Below are 22,797 nucleotides of genomic sequence, written 5' to 3'. Positions count from 1 at the left end.
ATTTGTCAGAGAATGGAGCACCTGTTTCAGAATGAGGGCCAGGTTTTTTAAAAATTGAGATGTTGAGTGCTCATAGCAGACCTGCCAAGTTTGCATCTTGTGAAATGTGCTCTGGGTGTCTATGAGTTTAAAATTTTTTGCAAAAGAGTCTTCAGTAGACTAAGATTTGGGAATTATTGATTAAAATGAGGTGATAAGATGTAACTCGGCAGTGACTTAGCTGTCACAGCCACTCTCCTACAGATTGAGGCAGAAGGAGGCAGGTGCATTGTCTGAATGTTACAATAGTAAGTAGAGCCAAGAAGGGAGACATCCTAACCTCTGCCCACCAGTTTATGACCTTTCTCTGTGGTGGCTGATGATCTGCTGGTTAGATTTCTCTTGGCTGGCCAAACCTAGAACTGAGGCGATTTTATTGATTTCTGAGGGAAAATCTTCTTGGTCGTGGCAAAAGGGAAGTCGATTAGGAGTCCGTTCTTGCAGGTGTTTAAAATGGAAAATTTCAAAGTTTTGTTTTTCAAGGAAGATATGGTACCTCCTTAAGGAATTCACAATCTCTTAGCATGGGATATAGTTCAAGAACTTGGTATTGGTCAGCAACGGTGGCTCATGCCTCTAATCCCAGCACTTTGGGAGACCGAGGCAGGTGGACCACCTAAGGCCAGGAGTTCGAGACCAACCTGGCCAACATGGTGAAGCCCTGTCTCGCCTACAAATACAAAATTAGCCAGGTGTAATGGTGCATGCCTGTAATCCAGCTACTTGGGAGGCTGAGGCATGAGAATCCCTTGAACTCCGGAGGTGGAGGTTGCAATGAGCCAAGATTGCACCATTGCACTCCAGCCTGGGCAACAAGAGCAAAGTTCCATTTCAAAAAGCAAACAAAACTTGGTATTCTCTCTCTCCTATTTCTATTGCCATGTAAGTGTGTCCCATTTGAGAATGAGAGAATTGAGGCACAGAGAGGTTAAGCTGCTTTTCCAGACTGACAACTAGAAAAGTGGAGAGCTGAATTTTAAACCTAGGAAATATAACCCCCTGCCACATCAGAGTTCTAAACCCTTGCTACTCAAAGAGCAGTTTCTGGACCAGCACTTTACAGGAATTTTTGAGAAATGCCCAACCTCAGACCCCACCCCAGACCTACTTAACGAGGGTGCATTTTGACAGAGATTTGTAAATACACTGAAGTTTGAAAAGCACAAGGCATTTCTCCAAGTGTGTTCTAGGCATCACTAGCATGGAAAACACTTGTGAGTGCTAGCTAACGATACAGATTTCAGGCCTACCAGAAATCTCTGCAGCTGGGTTCAAAGACGCTGCATCATCAACGAGTTCCTAGGTGATGGCTATGTATGCTTCATTTTGAGAACCACTGCTTTTAGTTCTCCCACCCTGTGCTTTGCTTGACCATTAAAACAAGAGGGTCAAATTGGAACAGGTGAATGAATGTTCTCCATCTAATGATGATAAAAGGAATTTGGAGACTAGCACAGGCAGCCAAATTAAGGAGGACCAAGGGGAAACTTGATCTGTCTTGACTTCACTGTTTCAAACCCAGATTGTGGCATGGGCCTTTTATTTGAAGTCTAATTTTGTTTGGTTTTTGTTGGCTTCGTTTTTAAAGGATGCCTTTGTGAAAATCTATACTATTTCTGTCAGTGACTCCAAGGCCAGAGCTCAAGTTATTTCTTTGACCTCGGACTTATTCACATATTTTCCTCCACTACAAACCAAAAAACGTGAAGTCGTGTCTCAACATGTTTCAAAGCACTCCACAGGAAGGTACCATGTTGAGAAAGGTATGGAGCACATCTGATAGACTGAGGTGGGTGACCGTGATAGGTATACCCTTAAGGTAATACAGAGTGAGGCAGGCAATGCTGATCAAGTTCTTGTCTAAAGTCTGTGTTGACACCATTAGAGACACCAGAGGTTGAGAAAGCAGCCAAAAAAAAAAGAAAAAAAGAAAAAAAGAAAAAAGAAAAAAGAAGAAAGAGAGAGCGAGATCTTGAGCTATTAGTTGTAGTCCTGTTCTGTCACTAGCTATCAGCATGACTCTGTGAGAGTTACTTAACTTCTTCAAAGCTTAGTTTCCTCATTTGTTAAAGCAGAGGGTTTTTCAGGTACTTCAATTGCCATGACCTGGAGGGTCAGGCAGGTAATTTAAATACGTGAAGCCAGCGGCAAATCAGAAGGAAGTACAAGCCACTGAGAGCATGTGCCTCCTGAAGGCATTCAAGCTCAGTTCTTCCTGAAACACAGTACCAGCCAAATGAAACAGATCTGCGGCTGAATTTAACCCAGGATAGACTTTCTCTCGGGGTCCTTCCAGCACATAGCCAAAAGTTTTAGAGTTTGTTAGCCATTGGGCTTCAACATGTCCATTGCATATCGGTATTAAACCGGAATCAGGAGGAGATTGAGGAGACCCAATAGAAAATGTTGATGATCTCATTCCTGTTACTTAAACTGGGAACAAGTGGCAAGTTGCTGAGCTTCCCACAGACTAGCTGAGGACACAGTGCCAAAGAGGAACCTGCATTCTTTTCCCTAAATGTAATGAGGCTGAAAAAAGATTCTGAAGATGTAGAGTTATTTTGGTAGAGCTTCCAAGAAGACTCTGATGCAAGGTAATGGGAAGGGGGGTTGAATCGTTTATTTTGTTCATTTTGCTCTATCAGTGGGGGAGAGGGGGCTTAAGATTTTAAATAAAAGTTGATATGATAGCTATCATTATAAAAATGCGTGGTTTGGGTAACATCTCCAACCCTTTAATGGGAAAATTCAGTTATTCTGTATTTCCAGGCATATGGTGGTTCCTCAATCAGCTGTTTGATTATTAATTTAAAGCATTCATTCTCAAAGTGTGGCCCCTGCGCCAACAGCATCAGCAATACCTGGGAAGTTGTTAGAAATGCAAATTCTCAGACTGTACCTCAGATCTACTGAATCGGAAACTTGTGACTGGCGTCCAGCAACGTGTGTTTTAATGAACCATCCAGGTGATTCTGATGCTTCCTAAAGTTTGAGAATCACTGGTTTAATATTGTTAATTGGAGCCACTGGCTAGGTCATGGGTCTGAGCAATGTTTCAATTCTGACATTATGCCATGTTCCTCATATTTATGGGTATTTAAGTCATTCATTTCCAAGTATAATGGGTCCCCTAATTAATCAGTAGGGAGTTGATCTGGATGCCAAAATCAAAAAGATACAATTGACTAAAACTGTCATTGAATAGAATTCATGCACGTTCTTCAGGTAAGTGAAGGGTCATTCTTGTTACGTATTCATTCCTTTTTAGTGCTTGTTGATTACACATGTTTTATTCTGTAGTATCGGGTTAAATGGTTTAGAAGCATCCTGTATAAGCAGTAATTTGATGTTCCATGACTTCACTGTATAACCCTTTATATAACATCTTAAGTCCATCATCAGGGGAAAAAACCAGCACACTCTCAAATAAAAGGGACCTGTCACTTAATTTTTCTCTGAGCATAGCAGTGGGGATCATGTCATCAGTTTCTTTGCATGCAGGAACAATGCATCTCTGCAGTATGCGGGTTTGTTAATGCCTGTTATTTTGAGATGATTACATTTTTTTTTGCTTGTTAATATACAGTTCTCTTGTGATCTTAAAAATGTTTCCCATTAGTCATCATTGTTCTCATATGGTACCTGAAAGAATTAACCATGTCCACTATATAGACATGGTTAATCTACATTGGTGTTCATTTCTGAGACAAGAAGAAATGCTTAGAATTAGAACACAATGTGGGCTACTGCCTAGCAGTGATTGATTTGTGAGGGCTTATAAATTGGTTGCTAGGCTTTCCAAGTGACATGCAATAGGAAGGGAAACTCAAAACACAGGAAATATTTTCTCCCATTTATTCCAGGGTGCCTTGTACTGAGATCTTGAATTTAGGCTCTGTCTGTTCACTGCAAATGTTTACATGTCCTCTCTTTTGTCTCTGAAAACCACATAACACCAATTATTTTTTCTTTCTCTATATATAAACATGCAAATAGCTTATGTAATCAAACGTATGTGTGCATAAACTGATTACTTAGAAAGTTAACAAGCCCTGCAACCATTTTTTAGTGAATTATTATAAATCATCCTTGATTTCATAATTCTCAACAAAATGATCAAACTTCATCAACATTCATGGGATCTGCTGAGTCTCCTCTTGGTTTTTTAGCAGATTGGCTGGTCTATTAAAAGTAAGACTTGATTAAAGTTTTTGAAGATTATTGCAGGCCCACTCTTTCCTTGTCGTTCATAGAATACTTAGCACACACACCTAATTGGCAGGTGTTTTCTACGAATCTATAATGTGTGAGGCAATGCACTGAGCACAAGATTTTTGGCAGTGACAAGATTGAGTATGCCCTTCTCTTGACTAACCGGGGGTGTAGTAGAGACCACTAACTAGTCGCCAGTGTTCATCTCCTCTTCTTCCTGGGTTTACATTTTGCAGCCTCCTTTGCTGCTGGGTGTGGCGTGTGGCTGAGTTTTGCCAATGAGTAATGTAGGGTATGAGTACTCGTGGGATGTGTCATTCTACCCTGGCCCTAAAATGCTTCCATGCACCCATCTCCACACATGCTTTCATGTCCCCTACACTTCCCTAACTAGTTTGCTGGGAAGAAAGACATTGAAAAAATAGCAAAAGTGTTTGAGAGGTAAGAAGGTGAATGATCAGACATGACCTTGTATATAGGGACCTTGAGGTCTCAAAGTCCTCAGAAAGAAAAAAAAAATTCATTTGGCTTATTTGTTGTTAATTGTTATGAGTTTTACTTAAATGAGGGGAGACTTCAAAAGAGACTAAGCTGAGTATAGTGGAGACAAATCCAACAAATTAAGAAATGTGAGATTATGTAGACTAAGAAAATTGGTTAATTTCATTAATTCATTTGTATTAACAGAAGGACAGTGCTAGGACACAAAAGCCCATGCAAGCATCTTTTGTAGTCTTAGGCCACGTGAGAATAACTGCAGTTACTTATGTACACAGAGTGTGCAGCTCCTTTCCCTAGAGTCTTTGAAAACTTTATGCCATGTGAAATACGTGCTTCAATAAGGAGGATCTTTCAGGAATGCTTTGTTCCCATATATAATTTGATCATTTAGGGGTTGCTTTGAACAGTGATATACAAGGGGGAAGGTGTTGAAGTGAGTGCAGTCTGCCAAGGTATAAAGGGGTTCATTGTCTGTAGATAACTTAAAAATGATAATAAACCCAACTGAAGGTTAGTCTGCTTATTATTACTATGCACCAGCAATTCTAAACAATGCCAGTGACTTAAAAAAAATACTATTTCCACCAGGGAAACCTCCTGGTAGAAAGGGGTTTATACAACCTGCTACCTTTTCTCCCCAACCTAACTTGATATACCACTAGACACCTTAAGGTATCTATTAAGGGCAGTTTTCGATGGCTTTCAGCATAACAAGAGATATTCTGCAACCGGAAATATTATTTAATCATAGAATTTTTAATAGTGCATTGCCCAGGATAGTAAATCAGAGGCTATTTTTTCTGGCCTGGGGAGAAAAAAAAAAAAAAGTGGAACCAGTGACTTCAGGAAGGCTTCAAGCAAGCACTTGTTCTTCAGATTTTTAAAAGACCTGAGCAATATAATGTAACAAAGAAGAGGAAGCATTGGATAAAGGGGAGAGCAAATTCCAAAGCTAGCTAAGTGAGCCAAGACTGCAGATGACCTTCGGTAGAGTCTAGTGGAATATGACAACAGCTCAGCCAAGCTGGTGTAGCTGGCACAGGACTCAGGTGGCAAGTGTCCAAATGTTCTGTTGTGTTTGGAAGTTATCAGGTCCTCATGAGTGTTAATGTCACATAGTCAAAGCACTGGTTTTACAAAAACTACCAATCTGCCGTGAATAACTAGTACCATAGTTTGGGACAGGGAAAAAAATTAGATATCCAACCATGGCAATTCATATGGAACACATGATCTGTGTTATGGTTCTGAGTTTTATAAGTGATGACTGCAGGGCCCCGTTACACCACACAGTGCTTGGTCATCCAGCTTGCAGTTGTGTGAAGCAATCCTGATTGTGCTGACCTTCCAACGGCAGTCTGGGCTTAGTACTACTGGGGGCATGTAGGGCTCCAAATGCTGAATACCAAGCCTTAGATGATCAGTTTTATCTCTGCCATTACCAGTTTAATATTCCATAAACTGTTGATTTTGACCATCTCTCTTACCATAATTGGACCTCATTGAAATAAGGTGTCATTTGAGACTGACGCCTCTTTTTTGTGCTGACCCAGATCAAAGAATTTGCAAAGAGGGATTTGAGAGGGAGTATGACCACCAGGTTCAGACACATAAGAAAGTTAAGGAAACGAGATGATATTGAGAAAAATGGGCATTCAACACCTATTTAAATCATGGAAACTGTGTTAATATCTAAAGAAACCTCATTTGCCGTGGCATAAACAATAATCATCAAACCTCAACAAGAACAGAGAAAACATTACTGTATTTCTCATCCTTGAACATTGATCATTATTGGTCCTCAGTGAGCTACAATTTTGGGCATGCTGCTATCATGAATAGCCACTGCATCGTTATATTGGCCAATTTCAACAAGGTAAATATCAGTAATGAAAGTAAGCTTACTTCTAACATGGTCCTTCGCCTGTTGCAAAAACATATTGCAGTTCTTCAGAGTAAATGTAAGATGGAGTGAACAGTTGTCTAATCTGTTGTTACCTTTCTTCATCTGAGACACAGCATTAGAACTTCATTGGCAGGGAATTAAGAGAAACTTGCCCAACAAAAGCTCTGTGCAAATTCCCATCCCTTCTGTGCCAACCAAACAGAACAATGTTTGTAGAAACCTTTCCTCTTGAATTTTTAGTGTGGTTCCAAAAGCCCAGGCAGGGAGGATAAACCACCCAGGAAGGACACTGGGGGGATGTGGTGAGGGACAGCATTTCTTATTAAAAGGAAGCCAGCATGGTAAATGGGCCCTACAGATGAGCTAGAATTGCAGTTCTACCAAAATTTCTGCTGATGGGTCCAAGGATCCCAAAATCTTAGGTCAGCTTCTTATGCTAAGAATTGAGAAAGCCCTTAGCACTCAAACGTTCTAAGCAGCCAGACTTGTAAGTGGAATTTTAAACATACTTTTTGCAAGTTGCCAAAACCTTCATTTTTCTTTTAAAAAAATCTATTAAGCTAAATCTTTTCAGAAGATCACCATTTCTTTTAGCGTTGCTGAAATTTTTTTAATGTGTCTCTTGGAGGCATAAACAATCAATGTAGCCATTAATTTGGAGGCCTTTCTCTCTGACAGTGGTGCAAATTGAAAACTAATCATTCGAAAGACGTTCTGACTAATCAGGTCAGGGGGAGAAATGAATAGTGTTCCTCATAGCCCAGCTAGAGGCTTGCCTTTTTTTTTTTTTTTTCCTGTGAGTTTTAATTTAAGAAGATAAAAGTTGGGAGAGAAAAAAGGACAGAATATGCCAGTACTGCTTTTTCCAATGACACTTTTAAAATCTTCCCAAAATATAATATTTTTATTGGTTATAAATATCTGAGGGCCCTTTCAATTTATTTTAGCTCCATTTTCCTTTTGTTTTATATTACGACACATATATATTTACTTTTTTTCCCTTTGGAAAGTTTCATTAGTTTGCTACACATGAGATTTATTTAAGTGCTTTTCTCAATGTCTGAGGCTATATTATTCAATTGCAGAACTGGTTTTTAAGTTTAATAGTTATTCAGATTTGCTGTCCCCAGTAATCAAGATATGGTCAAGGAATTCCCTTGCATAGAGAAAATGCTTTGAAAATGCTTTTACATTTTCTCTAATAGAACTAAGGTCTACCTTTCATCCCAGCTCTGGGTGTCCTTTTCTGGTTGGTGACCAAAGGCCAACAGAAAGAGAAAGGGAGCCTTAATGATGTTTTATAGAAAACTAACTATATCAAATAAACTCCACAAGCTAGAGTTTGGAGTCATATAAAGCATTTTCTAAATTACTCAAAGCGTCATTGATTTGAAAACTCAGACTGCATTCTTAAGCATCACAGTCAAACCACAGTATCACCTAATCTTTTGGATTAAGGAAATGCCTTATGGAGTCAAAAGTAGTATAACCTCTCCTTCAACAAAACATAGGGGTTGGAGGAAGGTACAGGAGCTGCTACTATTTGTAGTCCAATGGCTCACTGAAACTTCAGAGCCCCCTCACTACACCACCATGCCAAAGCACTTTCACCCAAGACCCTTGCCGGCCCAGTGGAGCACTTTCGCCTGTGGCCCCACTGCCACCCCATCGGAGCGCTTTTGCCAGCAGCTACTGATGGAGCACGATTGCCAATGGAGGGGGAGCACCTCGGCCCCCTCAGTGCAGCCAGTATTTGACATCGAGAAACCAGAGAACAAAGCCACAGACCCAGTAGCAGTCCCTCCCAGAGTTAAAGCAGGCAGCCCGAGAGTGCCGAGCTGAGCCTTGGACTTTGAAGCCAGTCAGCTAAACCCAACTTATACCACTGTCAAACCTTCAAGGGCATTAAAGAATTTAAAAGCTTCAAACCAGTAATGGTGTGTTAGAGCAAAAAATGTGAAGAACGTAAAAGCTAAAAGCCCCATCCAAAGGACAGCAACTTCAAAGGTTAAAGGAACATCAACCTACACAAATCAGAAAGAACCAGTGTGAGAATTCTAGTAACTCTACAATTCAGAGCACCCCTTTACCTCCACATGAGCCCACTAGCTCCCCAGCGATGAGTCTTAGCCAAAATGAAATGACTGAAATGACAGATACAGAATTCAGAATCTGTATGGCAAAGAAGCTCATCAAGATTCAGGAGAAAGTTAAAACTGAATCCAGGGAATCCCATAAAACTATTCAAGAGCTGAAAGACAAAATAGCCATTTTAAGAAAGAATCAAACTGAACTTCTGGAATTAAGCTCCCAACAAGAATTTCATAACTGAGTCAGAAGCATTAACAGCTTCTGTTAGACCAAGCTGAGGAAAAAATCTCAGAGCTCACAGACCAGTTCTGCAAATCAACTCAGACAAAAATAAAGAAAAAAGAATTTTTAAAAGTAAAATTGTGGGCTGGGCATGGTGGCTCATGCCTGTAATCCCAGCACTTTGGGAGGCCGAGGTGGGCGGATCACGAGGTCAGGAGATCGAGACCATCCTGGCTAACATGGTGAAACCCCGTCTCCACTAAAAATACAACAAATTAGCCGGTCATGGTGGCGGGTGCCTGTAGTCCCAGCTACTCGGGAGGCTGAGGCAGGAGAATGACGTGAACCCAGGAGGCAGAGCTTGCAGTGAGCCAAGATCACGTCACTGTACTCCAGCGTGTCTCAAAAAATAAAATAAAATAAAATTGTAAAGGCACAGTGTCTCACATCTGTAATCCCAGCACTTTGAGAGGTCAACACAGGTGGATCATTTGAGCTCAGGAGTCCAAGACCAGCCTGGGCAACATGGTGAGACCACATCTTTATCAAAAATACAAAAATTAGCTGGGCATGTTGGTGCACACCTATGGTCCCAGCTACACAGGAGACTGAGGTGGGAAGATCACTGGTGCCTGGAAAATCAAGGCTGCAGTGGGCCATGATTGCACTAATGCACTCCAGCCTGGGTGACAGAGTGAGACCCTGTCTCAAATAAATGAATAAATAAAATCTCCAAGAAACATGGATTACATAAAGAGACCAAATCTGTGACTCATTGCCATTTCTGAAAGAAAGGAGAGAGAGTAAGCAACTTAGAAAATATATTTTAGGATATAATCTGCAAAAATTTCCCCAATCTTACTAGAGAGGATGACATGAAAATTCAATAAATACAGAGAACCCCTCTGATATACTATTAACGATGACCAGAGAGAAAAGTCAGGTTTTTTTTGTTTGTTTGTTTTTGTTTTTTTTTTTTAGACGGAGTCTCACTCTGTCACCCAGGCTGGAGTGCAGTGGTGCGATCTCGGCTCACTGCAAGCTCCGCCTCCTGGGTTCAGGCCATTCTCCTGCCTCAGTCTCCTGAGTAGCTGGGACTACAGGCATCCACCATCATGCCTGGCTAATTTTTTTTTGTTGTATTTTTAGTAGAGACAGGGTTTCACCATGGCAGCCAGGATGGTCTCAATTTTCTGACCTCATGATCCCCCCGCCTCAGCCTCCCACAGTGCTGGAATTACAGGCGTGAGCCACCACGCCCAGCCTGAGTCAGGCCATTTATAAAGGGAACCCTGTCAGGCTAGCAGCAGACCTCTTGGCAGAAAATTTACAAAGCAGAAGAGACTGAGGGCCTATTTCCAGCATCGTTAAAGAGAAGAAATTCCAACCAAGAATTTCATATCCTGCCAAGCTAAGCTTCATAAGTGAAAGAGAAATAAAATCCTTCTCAGACCAAGCAAATGCTAAGGAAATTTATTGCAACTAGACCAACTTTACAAGAAGTCCTTAAGGAAATGCTAAACATGGAAACAAAAGAATGACACTTGCTAAAACAAAACCACATTTAAGCACATAGCTCACAGACACTCTAAAGCAACTATACCAATCAAGTCTACAAAACAACCAGCTAACAACACAATGAAAGAATCAAAATCTCACATATCAAAACTAATCCTGAATGCAAACAGTCTAAATGCCAGCACTTAAAAGGTATATAGTGGAAAGCTGGATAAAAAGCCAAGACCTGGCTGGGCGTGTTGGCTCTCGCCTGTAATCTCAGCACTTTGGGAGGCTGAGGCAGGTGGATCATTTGAGGTCAGGAGTTCAAGACCAGCCTGATGAGACATGATAAAACCCCATCTCTATTAAAAATACAAAAATTAGCCAGGTGTGGTGGCACATGCCTGTAGTCCCAGCTACTTGGGAGGCTGAGGCAGGAGAATGGCTTCAACCCAGGAGGTGGAGGTTTCAGTGGGATGAAATCATGCCATTGCACTCCAGTCTGGGCAGTGGTGCGAGACTCTATCTCAAAAAAAAAAAAAAAAAAGGCAAGACCCAACTGTCTGTTGTCCTCAAGAGACCCATCTCACATCTAATGACACCCACAGGATTGAAGTAGCAGGATGGAGAAAGATCTACCATGCAAACAGAACACAAAAAAGAACAGTAGTCACTATTCTTATATCATATGAAACAGACTTTAAATGAACAGCAATTAAGATAGACAAAGAAGAGCATTACATAATGATAAAGGGTTCAATTCACCAAGAACACAGACCTATCCTAAGTATATACACACGCAACATTGGAACACTCAGATTCATAAAACAAGCTCTTCTCTAACTACAAAAAGACATAGACAACCACACAATCATAATGGGAAACTTCAATATCCAGCATCCCACTGACAACATTAGAACATTGAGGCAGTAAACTAACAAATTCTGGACTTTAACTTGACACTCAACTAATTGGACCTAATAGACATCTACCTAATATGTCACCCAACAACTGCATAATATACATTCTTCTCATCTGCACATGGAACATATTCTAAGATCAACCAAATGCTCTGTCATTAAGCAAGTCTCAATAAATGCAAAAAAAAAAAAAAAAAAAAAAAAAAAGTCATACCAAGCACACTTTCAGACCACAGTGCAACAAAAATAGAAATTCTTATCAAGATGACCTCTCAAAACTACACAAATACATAGAAATTAAACAACTTGCTCTTGAATAACTCTTGGGTGAACAATGAAATTAAGGCTTAAATTAAAAAAAAAATTGAAATTAATGAAAACAGAGACATGACCAAAATCTTTGGGATGCAGCTAAAGCAGTGCTAAGAGGAAAGTTTATAGCATTAAATGCCTTTATCAATAAGTTAGATTTTAGATTATCTAATATTTTACCTACAGGAACTAGAAAAAAACTGAACCAACCCCAAAGCTAACAGAAGAAAAGAAATAACTAAAACTAGAGAAGAACTGAACAAGATTGAGGCTCAAATCCATACAAAAGATCAACGAAACCAAGAGTTTCATTAGAGTTAAAAGAATAAAAAAGACTGATAGAATGCTAGCTAGACTAAAAAAGGAAAGATCCAAATAAGTCCAATCAGAAATGACAGAGGTGACATTACAGCCAATTCCATAGATACACAAAAGATCTAGAGAAAATGGATAAATTCCTGGAAACAACCTCCCAATATTAAACCAAGGAGAAAGTAAAAACCTGAACAGATCAATAACAAGTTCTGAAACTGAATCAGTCATAAAAAACCTGCCAACCAAAAAAAGCCTTGGACCAGACAGATTCACAGCCAAATTCTACCAGAGGTATGAAGAACTGGTACCAATCTTACTTAAAGTATTTCAAAAACTTGAAAAGAAGGGGCTCATCTTTAATTCATTCTACAAAACCAGCATCAGGCCAATACCAAAATGTCAGCAGAGACACAATGAATAAAGAAAACTGCAGACCAATATCTCCAATTAGCATAGACACAGATATTTTCAACAAAATACTAACAAACTGAATCCAGCAACACAGCAAAAAATTAATACACCACAATCAAGTAGATTTTATTCCTGGGACAAAGGCTGGTTCAACGTAAGCAAACCAATAAATGTGATTCATCACATAAACAAAATTAAAAGCAAAAATCATGTGATTATCTCAGTAGATCCAGAAAATGCTGTTGAAAAATCCAGCATCCCTTCATGATAAAAACACTTAACAGACTAGTCATCAAAGGAACATACTGCAAAATAATAAGAGCTGTCTATGACAAACACATAGCCAACATTATACTAAATGGGCAACAGCTGGAACCATTCTCGCTGAGAACTGGAAAAAGACAAGGTTGCCTACTCTCCTCACTCCCATTCAACATAGTACTGGATGTCCTAGCCAGAGCAATCAGGCAAGAGAAAGAAATTAAAAAAATTCAAACAGGAAAAAAGAAGTAGTCAAACTACTTGTATTTGCTGATGATACAGTTCTATACCTAGAAAACCCTAAACACTCTTCCAAAGGGTTTCTAGAATTCATAAACAATTTCAGTAAAGTTTCAGGATACAAAAATCAATGCACAAAAATCAGTAGCATTTCTATATACAATAATGTTCAAGCAGAGAGTCAAATCAAGAACACAATCCCATTTTACAATAGCCACAAAAATGAAATACCTAGGAATACAGCTAACTAAGGAGGTGAAAGATCTCTACAAGGAGAACTACAAAACACTGCTCAAAGAAATCAGAGGTGATACAAGCAAATAGAAAAACATTCCATGCTCATGAATTGGAAGAATCAATATTGTTAAAATGGTCATACTGCCCAAAGAAATTTATAGATTCAATACTATTCCTAACTACCAATATCATTTTTCACAGAGTTAGAAAAAACTATTTTAAAATTCATGTGGAACCAAAAAACCCAAATGTCCAAAGCAACCCTGAGCAAAAAAAACAAAGGTGGAGGCATCACATTACCTGACTTCAAACTATACTACGGTAATCAAACTAGCAAGGTACAGGTATAAAAACAGACATGTAGACCAATGGGACAGAATAGAGAACCCAGAAATAAAGCTACACACCTACAACCACCTGATCTTCAGAGATGACAAAAACAATGGGGAAGGGACTCCCTATTCAATAAGTGGTTCTGAGATAACTGGCTTGACATATGCATAAGAATGAAACCAGGCCCCTATCTACCTTTCACCCTACACAAAATTAATTGAAGATGGATTAAAGATTTAAATGTAAGACCTCAAACTATAAAAATCCTAGAAGAAAACCTAGGAAATACTCTTCTCGACATTGGCTTTGGCAAAGAATTCTTGGCTAAGTCCCCAAAAGCAATTACAGCAGAAACAAACATTGACAAGTTGTACCTAATTAAATTAAGAGCTTCTGCCCAGCAAAAGAAACTATTAACGAAGTAAACAGACAACTTACAGAATGGGCAAAAATATTCACAAATTATGCATCCACCAATGGTTTAATATCCAGAATCTATAAGGAACTTAAATCAACAAGCATGAGCAAAGGACATGAACAGGCACTTTTCAAAAGAAGACATACAAGCAGTCAACAAACATATGAAAAAATACACATCATTACTAATCATCAGAAAAATGCAAATCCAAACCACAATGAGAGGCCATCTCATACTAGTCAGAAAAGCTATTATTAAAAAGTCAAAAAATGACAGATGCTGGCAAGTCTGTGGAGAAAAGGGAATGCTTATACACTGTTGGTAAGAATGTAAATTAGTTCAGCCACTGTGGAAAAGCAGTTTTGAGATTTTTCAAAGAACGTAAAAAGTAGAGCTGCTGTTTGACCCAGCAATCCCATTACTGGATGTATACCCAAAGGAAAATAAATCATTCTACCAAAAGACACATTCACTTGTATGTTCATCACAGTGCTATTCACAATAGCAAACACATGGAATAAATCTAGGTGCCCATCAATGGTGGACTGGATAAAGACAACCTAGTATATATACATTGTGGAATACTATGCAGCCATAAAAAAGAACAAAATCATATCCCGTGTAGCAGCATAGATGCAGCTGGAGGCCATTATCCTAAGTGAATTAACACAGGAGCAGAAAATCAAATACTGCATGTTCTCACAAGTGGGAGCTAAACACACGCATGGGCATAAAGATAGGAACTATAGACACTGGGGAGTGACTATAGGGGGTAGAGAGGAAGGGAGGGAGATGTGGGCTGAAAAACTACTTACGGGGTACCGTGCTCCCTACCTGGTTGATGGAATCATCCATACCTCAAACCCCATCATCACACAATACACTCTTGTAACAAATCTGCACCTGTACCCCCTGAATCTAAAACAAAAGTTGAAACTATTCAAAATGATAATTTTTTTAAGTTCAGACTGACAAATATGAAGATTAATGTTGATTTCTAAAACATTTTTGAGCCACTAGGTCTTAAAATTAATTTCACTTACAAAATCAACCTTTATTTTCTAAGTTGGAAATAACTTCAAAGCCTAGGATTTGTGAGTTTGTGTAGGAGATGTTTTGGCTATGAATCTCTATTCTTGTTCGCAAACATCAGGAGAGTTTATTTCTCAGTCCCTCTCTAACACGGTGTGGCTGCCAGTGTTGGGCTCTTGTATACAGTCACATCTTTGGTCTCATTGGCATCTGTCCTGTGATTGAGACTGTCTATCACAGGTTGAGAAGCTGTGATGATTAATAGCAATTCTCCTAGTACCACCTCCTATGGATGTGTAAGTCTTTACACAGTGTATGTACCACCTGTTTGACACTTTTGCTGCCTTAGGGTGGTAATTTTGTCACTTAACCTCATTGATGGTGAAGATGACATGAGCTCAGCAACTCCCAGTGATGAAAGCAGCCTGCAGGAGTGACTGCAATTCTCCAGCTTCTCTGTCACTCACAGTGACTTCCAGCTCTGGAATATGCAGCCAGCCTCCTAGACTCCACCTTGTGTGCATTACACACTCTCTCTTTGTTCACCTAGAATTTGTGCAATCCTAGAGGCAGGATTTTATTAGCTTGCCTGCCATTCAACAGTGTGTACTCCTGTTGGGCCGAGTTCATACTAGATGATGTTGGGGCAACTGAATTCCCTAAGTGCCTAGGGTAACCTTATAATTTATAATCCAAACTAGGACACTTTTGAGCAGGGAAAAGGCTAGTGTTAATAATGATGCTGAAACAGTAGCCTAGGACTTCTCTGGGAAACCCAAATTGTACTGTGCCCCTACTTCCAACCTATGTGTGGTTACTGTGTGCCATATACAGCTCCCTGAACCAATCAGCCGTGACCAATAGCATGCTGATTACAACTAAAAAGCTTATCAGCAGCTAAAAATACTTATGGAGGAAGAAACATGTCTGGGAAATTCACTATCAAACCTGGACAGGAACCCTAAGACCTCCCACATCCAATCAGTTGTCAAGTCTTGCTGATTCTGCCTTCTAAAGATCTCAGGTCATTTGTTCACGTTCCTCTATCCCCAGTATCTTCACTTTGGTTTCTGCCACCATCATCCTTCCCTTTGAGTATTGCAATAGCCTCCTAAATGTTTCCCTGTTCCAGTCTTGCCCTCCTCTAATCAGTGATCTAGAGAGAAGATAGCAATGTTTTCTGAGGCCAAAGCCATGCACTCTGCTAGGCACAGGGTATTCGGAAGTGAATGTCCAAGTCAGGGTCACTCCAATGTACTTACCTTCTTGCAGCAGAGACAGAAAGTGAACGAGTAAACTAATAAATAACAATTTCAGACTTTGATAAGAGCCATGGAAATAAGCAAGAGAGAGGGATGATAGGAAGAAAAGGTGGCAGGGAGGAAGCTTCTCTGGGAGTGATTTTGCATCAGATTTGAAGGATGACACACGATAGTCATGTTGAAGGTCAGGGAAAGGGCAGCCCAGGAAACGTGAAGAAGGATGTAGAACACCCTGAGAAAGGATGCATTCAAATGATTTCGTTTGTTTGTTTGGTTTTGTTTTGAGACAAAGTTTCACTCTTGTTGCCCTGGCAAAAGTGCAATGGCACAATCTTGGCTCACCGCAACATACGCCTCCTGGGTCCAAGCAGTTCTCCTTCCTCAGCCTCCCGAGTAGCTGAGATTACAGGCACCCACCACCAAACCCAGGTAAATTTTTTTTGTATTTTTAATAGAGACAGGTTTTCATCATGTTGTCCAGTCTGGTCTTGAACTCCTGACCTCAGGTGATCCGCCTGCCTTAGCCTCCCAAAGTGCTGGGATTACAGGCGTGGTGAGCCACTGCGTCTGGTCTGTAATGTTTTTAAGTAGCAGAATGAAAGGCCTCTGTGGCTGGCAGTCAGTAATCAAGGGGAGAGTGGTTTGCAATCAAGTTGAAGTGCAGGCAAGGGCCAAGTTACCTGGTGCCTTGTAGGCTAAGGAGTTTGGATTTTAATTCTAGGAGCAACGCAAAGCCTTTAAATAGTATTAAGCAGAGGAGCTAATTGAACCAATTATCTTTTTTAAAAACTGACTTTGTCTTCTGTGTGAAAAATAGGTTATGGGTAAAAGGGACATTGGTTACAAGCCTGGAGTTCTCATTCAGGCGGGAGAAGATGGTGGCTATGGGAATGGAGTGAAGCTTTTTTAATTTTATATTGGTGGCATTTGTGATTACTTAGATAAATGTTTAATTAAACTTGCATCTTTCAAATCTATCTCACACTCCTTTTATTATCATCTTGACTGCACAATTTGTGTCATACATTGTGTATGTCATTCAGTGTTTGTCAAAGTATTCTTTCTTTTTTTTTTTTTTTGACAGAGTCTCGCTGTCACCCAGGCTGGAGTGCAGTAGCACCATTTCCGCTCACTGAAAGCTCCACCTCCTGGGTTCATGCCATTCTCCTGCCTCAACCTCCTGAGTAGCTGGGACTACAGGTGACGGCCACCACACTCGGCTAATTTTTTTTTTTTTTTTCTATTTTTAGTAGAGAGGGAGTTTCGCCATGTTGGCCAGGATGGTCTCGATCTCCTGACCTTGTGATCCACCCGCCTCAGCCTCCCAAAGTGCTGGGATTACAGGCATGAGCCACCGCACCTGGCCAAAAGTATTCTTTGAGAAACAGGTTTTTGGCCAAGCACTGTGATTCATGCCTGTAATCCCAGCACTTTGGGAGGCCAAGGCAGGTGGATTATTTGAGATCAGGAGTTTGAGACCAGCCTGGCCAACATGGTGAAACCCTGTCTCTATAAAAATACAAAAATTAGCCAGGCGGTGGTGGTGCATACTGTAATCCCAGCTACTCAGGAGGCTGAGGCAAGAGAATCACTTGAGCCTGGAAGGTGGAGGCTGCAGTGAGCTGAGATTACACCACTGCTCTCCAGCCTGGGTGACAGAGTAAGACCTTGTCTCCAAATAAAAAAAAAAAAAAAAAGAAAAAAGAGAAAAACAGATTTTTGATTTATGTTTTTTTGTATACATTTTTATGCCAGTCAACTATGAGGTATTTAATTTTAGAGATGGTGTACTGAAAGTCTAGAAATGCCTATAGATGTCTAGAAAATCTATCCCAGTGGATCTCAAACTCAGCTCCTGACACTGATTTCGATAGAGTGTGGGAAATCCTGGTGAGTCTGCTCACAGTCTCCAGTGGCAGTGGTGGTGGCTTTCTGATTGCCAACACAGTGAAGAATGTATTAAATTTTGGAGTAAATTATTGAGTGTTCCAAAGCAAAGGAACTATGCTTTTCAGTATCTGGTGAAATGAGGTGTCATCATGTCAGAAGGATGGCTGTGCGTGCGGAGGTAGATATCCATCTATCTGTCCACTCATCCAGGCAAATGCTCAGATACACAAATTCATGCCATGGGGAAGGCGGCTATTGCATGTAGAGGCTGTGAAACAACGTAGAGTCCTGCTTCTTTCCATTATTTAAAAAGCTAAAACCTCTATTCTTTTTATATTTGCTAGTTCTCTCCAAAAAGTGGTGATAGTTAACTTAGTTGACTGAATCCTAGTTTGAACCTGTTTAAGAATTGGGCATTTACTTATTTGCAGAGCAGCAGAAATGCTTTTCTGAACTCTCTTGATATATCACTCTGTGCCAGGAAGACACATGTAATTCAGATGTGTCTGGGCCCATTTCAGCATACTGGCTGTCGGAAGTCTGCAGGAGGAAATACCTTCTTGATTAAATTCTCCAAGGCTGACATTTTTTGCTGCTCAGCCTGCTGAATGATTTCACATGTGGTTTTTGCAGAGTCAGAATTCTTCAGTGATGTACAGGACAGTTTTTTTCCTGGCAGCATGAAGTTCTTTTGGCCACCAGCGTGGGGAATTTATTTAATGTATGAATAAGGGGCAATTTTAGTTAGAAAAAGAGACTTACCTTTTGGTCATTTAAAATATATTTTAGGTCAAATAATCATGATATAAGGAAAAACTTTGCACCATCATTTAATGAATTTCAGGTTTTTGCAAGGGTTCTGCTCCTACTCCCCATTTTTCTTCCTAATGAATGGCTCTAGAATAGAGTTGTGAATGATTTACAAACTTTCATACCCAAGTAGCCCCCTAGAATTTTGCCTTTTTATAAGTGCATTATATTGACCTTACCTGCAGATCATTTCCTTGAACTGTATTTTTGCTAGATGTGGCCCTGGGGAAAAATATAGTCAAACAAAAAACAAAAAAACAAAAAAACCACGGTCCTGTTCTAGACCCACCCAGAATGATATAATAGTAAGTATTTTCCATATTCAACAGTGATACTGTTTTGAAAACTCACAGCCGGTTTGAGTTTAGTTCAGTTCAATGTTTTCTTTCTGTTTTGGTTCATAATTTCCCAGGGGCCTACTACTTCTGTGCTTAGCTTGAAACGTAGTGTTCTTCTAGCAGAGAATGCTATCTGGTATATTTAAATCAATTAGGGGTCCTGAATGAGAAGCTCAGTTATAGACAAAGATAACAGATTACATTTTTATTAGGAAATCGTGAGTTATTAAGAATCTTTTTGTAAATCGAAGACAAGAAAAAAATCTCATTTGTTGCCTGGGCACTGTATTTTGACTTGAACCACATCATTTCACTTAATTCTCTGAGAAACATTGAGTTGCATATTTTTATCCCTGTGTCAGTTGTTTGTGGCTCTGCTACAAATAAGGTGACCAACCCAATCAGGACTTACGGGTTTTCCTGGGACATACTATTTTCAACGCTAAAACCAGGACAAGTTGATCACCTTAGGAATTACCCTATTAGTGGCCTAAAACATAATCATTTCTCACAATTCTGCAGGCTGGCCTAGTAGGGCTTCTGGGGGCATCACTTGGGCCCCTTGTGTGACTGCTTGGTGGAGTCTGGATGGGGTAAGATATCTGGGCCTCAGCAGAGATGGTTGGGCCTCTCCTTCCATTGGGGTCTTTTGTTCCAGACTTATTTACAGCCTGGAGGCCTCAGGGTTCCAAAAGGGCAAGAGTAGAAGCTACAGGGTCTCTTGAAACTGCTCAGAAGTCACACAATGTTACTTCCTCCACATTTAGTGGTCAAGACACAGAGGCAGCCCAACTGAAAGCACGGGGAAATAGAATTCACCTTTTAATGGAGGGAGTGGAGATTGGACATTTTTCATCCACCACAATCCCTGTTATATACATTAGTATTCTGAGATTCAGTAAATTTATGTAACTTTTCTAAGACCACACAGCTCCTAAGTGGCAGATCCAGGATTTGAACCTAGGTCTCTGTGCCTGAAAAACCCATGCTCTGATGCTTCCAGATGTGGTATAAATATACTATCCCAGCATCCGATAATACAGGGAGCAACTGGGCATTTTCTTGCTGTTCTGGGAGGGGGTAGAAGAAATAAGGGTGGAGAAGGAAGAAGGAAAAGACAGAGAAGCAATGATCTGTGACTTCTGGACAGCCCCAAGTCATAGAAATTCGTCCAAATTTGTTTTGAGACTATAACTCATACTTGCCCAATTCTGTACAATGTGTTTGAGCTCCTGCTGTCCTCCCACCCCTACTTGAGTACAGCTTTATTCCCCAAAGTAAATGCTTCCAAGGGCCTCAGATTTATGTTCTTCTTGGCCTTGATGCTTATCTCATGCTCTTAGACACTATTCTCATGTTTGTTCTACCGAAGCATTTGCGTCCCCTCCTACAGTTGAGAGTTTGAGAGACAGTTGTGTTCAAAGTAGGCTAGTCCCTGAGACCTTTCAGGGAGTCCATGGAATCAAAGCTACTTTTACAGTTCTCAAATATTATTTGCTTTTTTCTACTCTCATTCTTTGAGTGTAAATTGGAGTTTTTCGGAAACTACATAATGCGTGATACTGCAACAGGTTGCAGCAGAAGCAGATGAGAATTTCACTGTTTTCTATTAAGAAAGACATTAAGAAGATTTGAAGAAAAATTTTTTTTATTGTTTTTAGAAAATAGTTATTTTTCATTTAAAATGTTACATATGTTAGCATGTAAAAGTTTTTATTATAATTCTAAATGAATTAATGCACAAATATTTTTAAAGTTTCTCAGTTACTTCCTATTAAGTGAACTGTCTATTAATAAAATGCACATAAACTTAAGCTCCTTGGGGTTCTCAAAAAATTAAATTTAAGATGGATGAAAGCAAAAAGGTTGAGAATGATTTTCATCATCATTTTACTAGCTGCCATTTTCTGAGCTCCTATATTTTTCTGCACGTTCTCATTTAATCCTCACAGCAACTTTATCTGGAAAGCATCCCATTAATCCCCAACTCCCAGAGGAATGAACTGGTGTACAAAATCATTAGTCACAGAGCTAGTGTGCTGGAGAGCTAGAATTTGAAGGCAGTCCACCTGACTCCAAAGTTAAACTGAGAAATAAATAATCTCCTTCCATGCAATAATATAACTGTTGCTTTTCTGGACCAGAAGAAAGAGATACACAGAGATCTAAAGGACTTGCATGAGTCATTTGAGGTGGCTTGGGCAGCCAGCAACCATGACTTTCTGCTGGCCTGTCGCATGAAAAGCTGACTAGTCACAGCAACTTGTCTTTTTGAAGTGCAGTTTTGTGAAAAATAAATTCCTTCATATTCAAGTGCTGTTCTTAACCTAGTAGTGGTTTCTGTTCCTCTTATAACAAGCATTTGTACTAACTCTTTATGCAAACTCTGAGTACTCAACAAAAAAGAAACATTTGTTCATCCAATTATCACATTCCAAACTGCAGAAATAAATGCTTATTGCCTTAAACAAATTTCCCAATTACTTTAGCGATCAGCCTGTGCCGTTTGTTTGTTTGGGTCTAATTGGTAATAGTAAAACAACATTTGCTACCACCTATTGAGTACTTATGTGTCAGACACTGAAAGATAGACTTCATAGACTTTATAATCATGATACCCCCGCATCCTCAAAAGAATCGCTTGAGGCAGACAGTGGTGTTATCCTCTCTACATTACAGATAAAGAGATGGGGCTTATAGAAGTTAAGCTGCTTGCCTGAGGTCACCCAGCTAGTGAGTAGGTGACTCAGGAATTGAACCAGGTCTAGGTTGTTCCCAGGATCATGTTCTGAATCATTATTCTCTGCCAGCCCCCTTAAAGACAATGTCAATTTGTCTATGGAAAGGAAGTCTCCAAAGTAGACTTGAAGTAGCCCAGATAAATTAGGCAAGAAACAAATGCTATTTTACCTTCAAAGATTTTAAGGAAAAACCAAGAGATGGAACCCACTCATGTAATGAGAAAACAGATGCAATCGTTTAATTTTATCCTTAACCCTTCACTCATACCTCACAGTTAAAAGTATGCAGGCGAAAGGCATAAAAATTGTTCTCATCTCTATCTGGTACAATGCAGAGATATTTTAAGGTGGCCAACAATGCCATCTGAGTTTTGATTTTAATTGTATCAGGCATGCCTTCCTTCTGACGGAAGGCACCACTTCCTTTAGTTTTAAAGTGTCATGATCATGTCCACAGTGTCAGAGGTGATGGGAAAGCTGAGGCTCCAGATGTGTCAACAACAGATGCACGCACTGCTGGAACACTGGAAAAAGAGAGTGGATAGGATTTCCCTTAGGGCTACGCTCCAGGTGCACTAGGAGGGGACGAGGACAATATTCTCTCATGATGTGATTTATTTTGGGTGCTGAGCTAACCAGGTGCTTTCATCAGGAGTTCCAATGGCAAATTTTGGCTTTAACAACCTTGACAACTTTCTGATTCCTGATAAGCGTTCAGGTTGCAGCTACTGTTGTGAAAACTTAGAGTCTTGGCACAGAAAAGGATCCTCTCTGGTCCAGCCTCTTACATAATTTGAATAGCACTT

General features: G+C 40.0%; 1 protein-coding gene across 1 annotated transcript in view; it reads left to right on the top strand.

Moving 5' to 3' along the window:
• Positions 1–2,495: 2,495 nt before the first annotated feature.
• NR3C1 (nuclear receptor subfamily 3 group C member 1) overlaps positions 2,496–22,797 on the top strand; it is a 456,123-nt gene continuing 435,821 nt past the window's right edge. Inside the window, exon 1 of the mRNA XM_073994518.1 lies at positions 2,496–2,633. The gene's annotated coding sequence lies outside the window, so the exon portion shown is untranslated. The remainder of the gene's footprint in view (positions 2,634–22,797) is intronic.

The sequence above is a fragment of the Macaca fascicularis genome, chromosome 6 (assembly GCF_037993035.2).
Source record: "Macaca fascicularis isolate 582-1 chromosome 6, T2T-MFA8v1.1".
Lineage (NCBI taxonomy): Eukaryota > Metazoa > Chordata > Mammalia > Primates > Cercopithecidae > Macaca > Macaca fascicularis.
The sequence above is the reverse complement of the archived record's forward strand: the minus strand, read 5'-3'. Positions and strand labels throughout refer to the sequence as shown.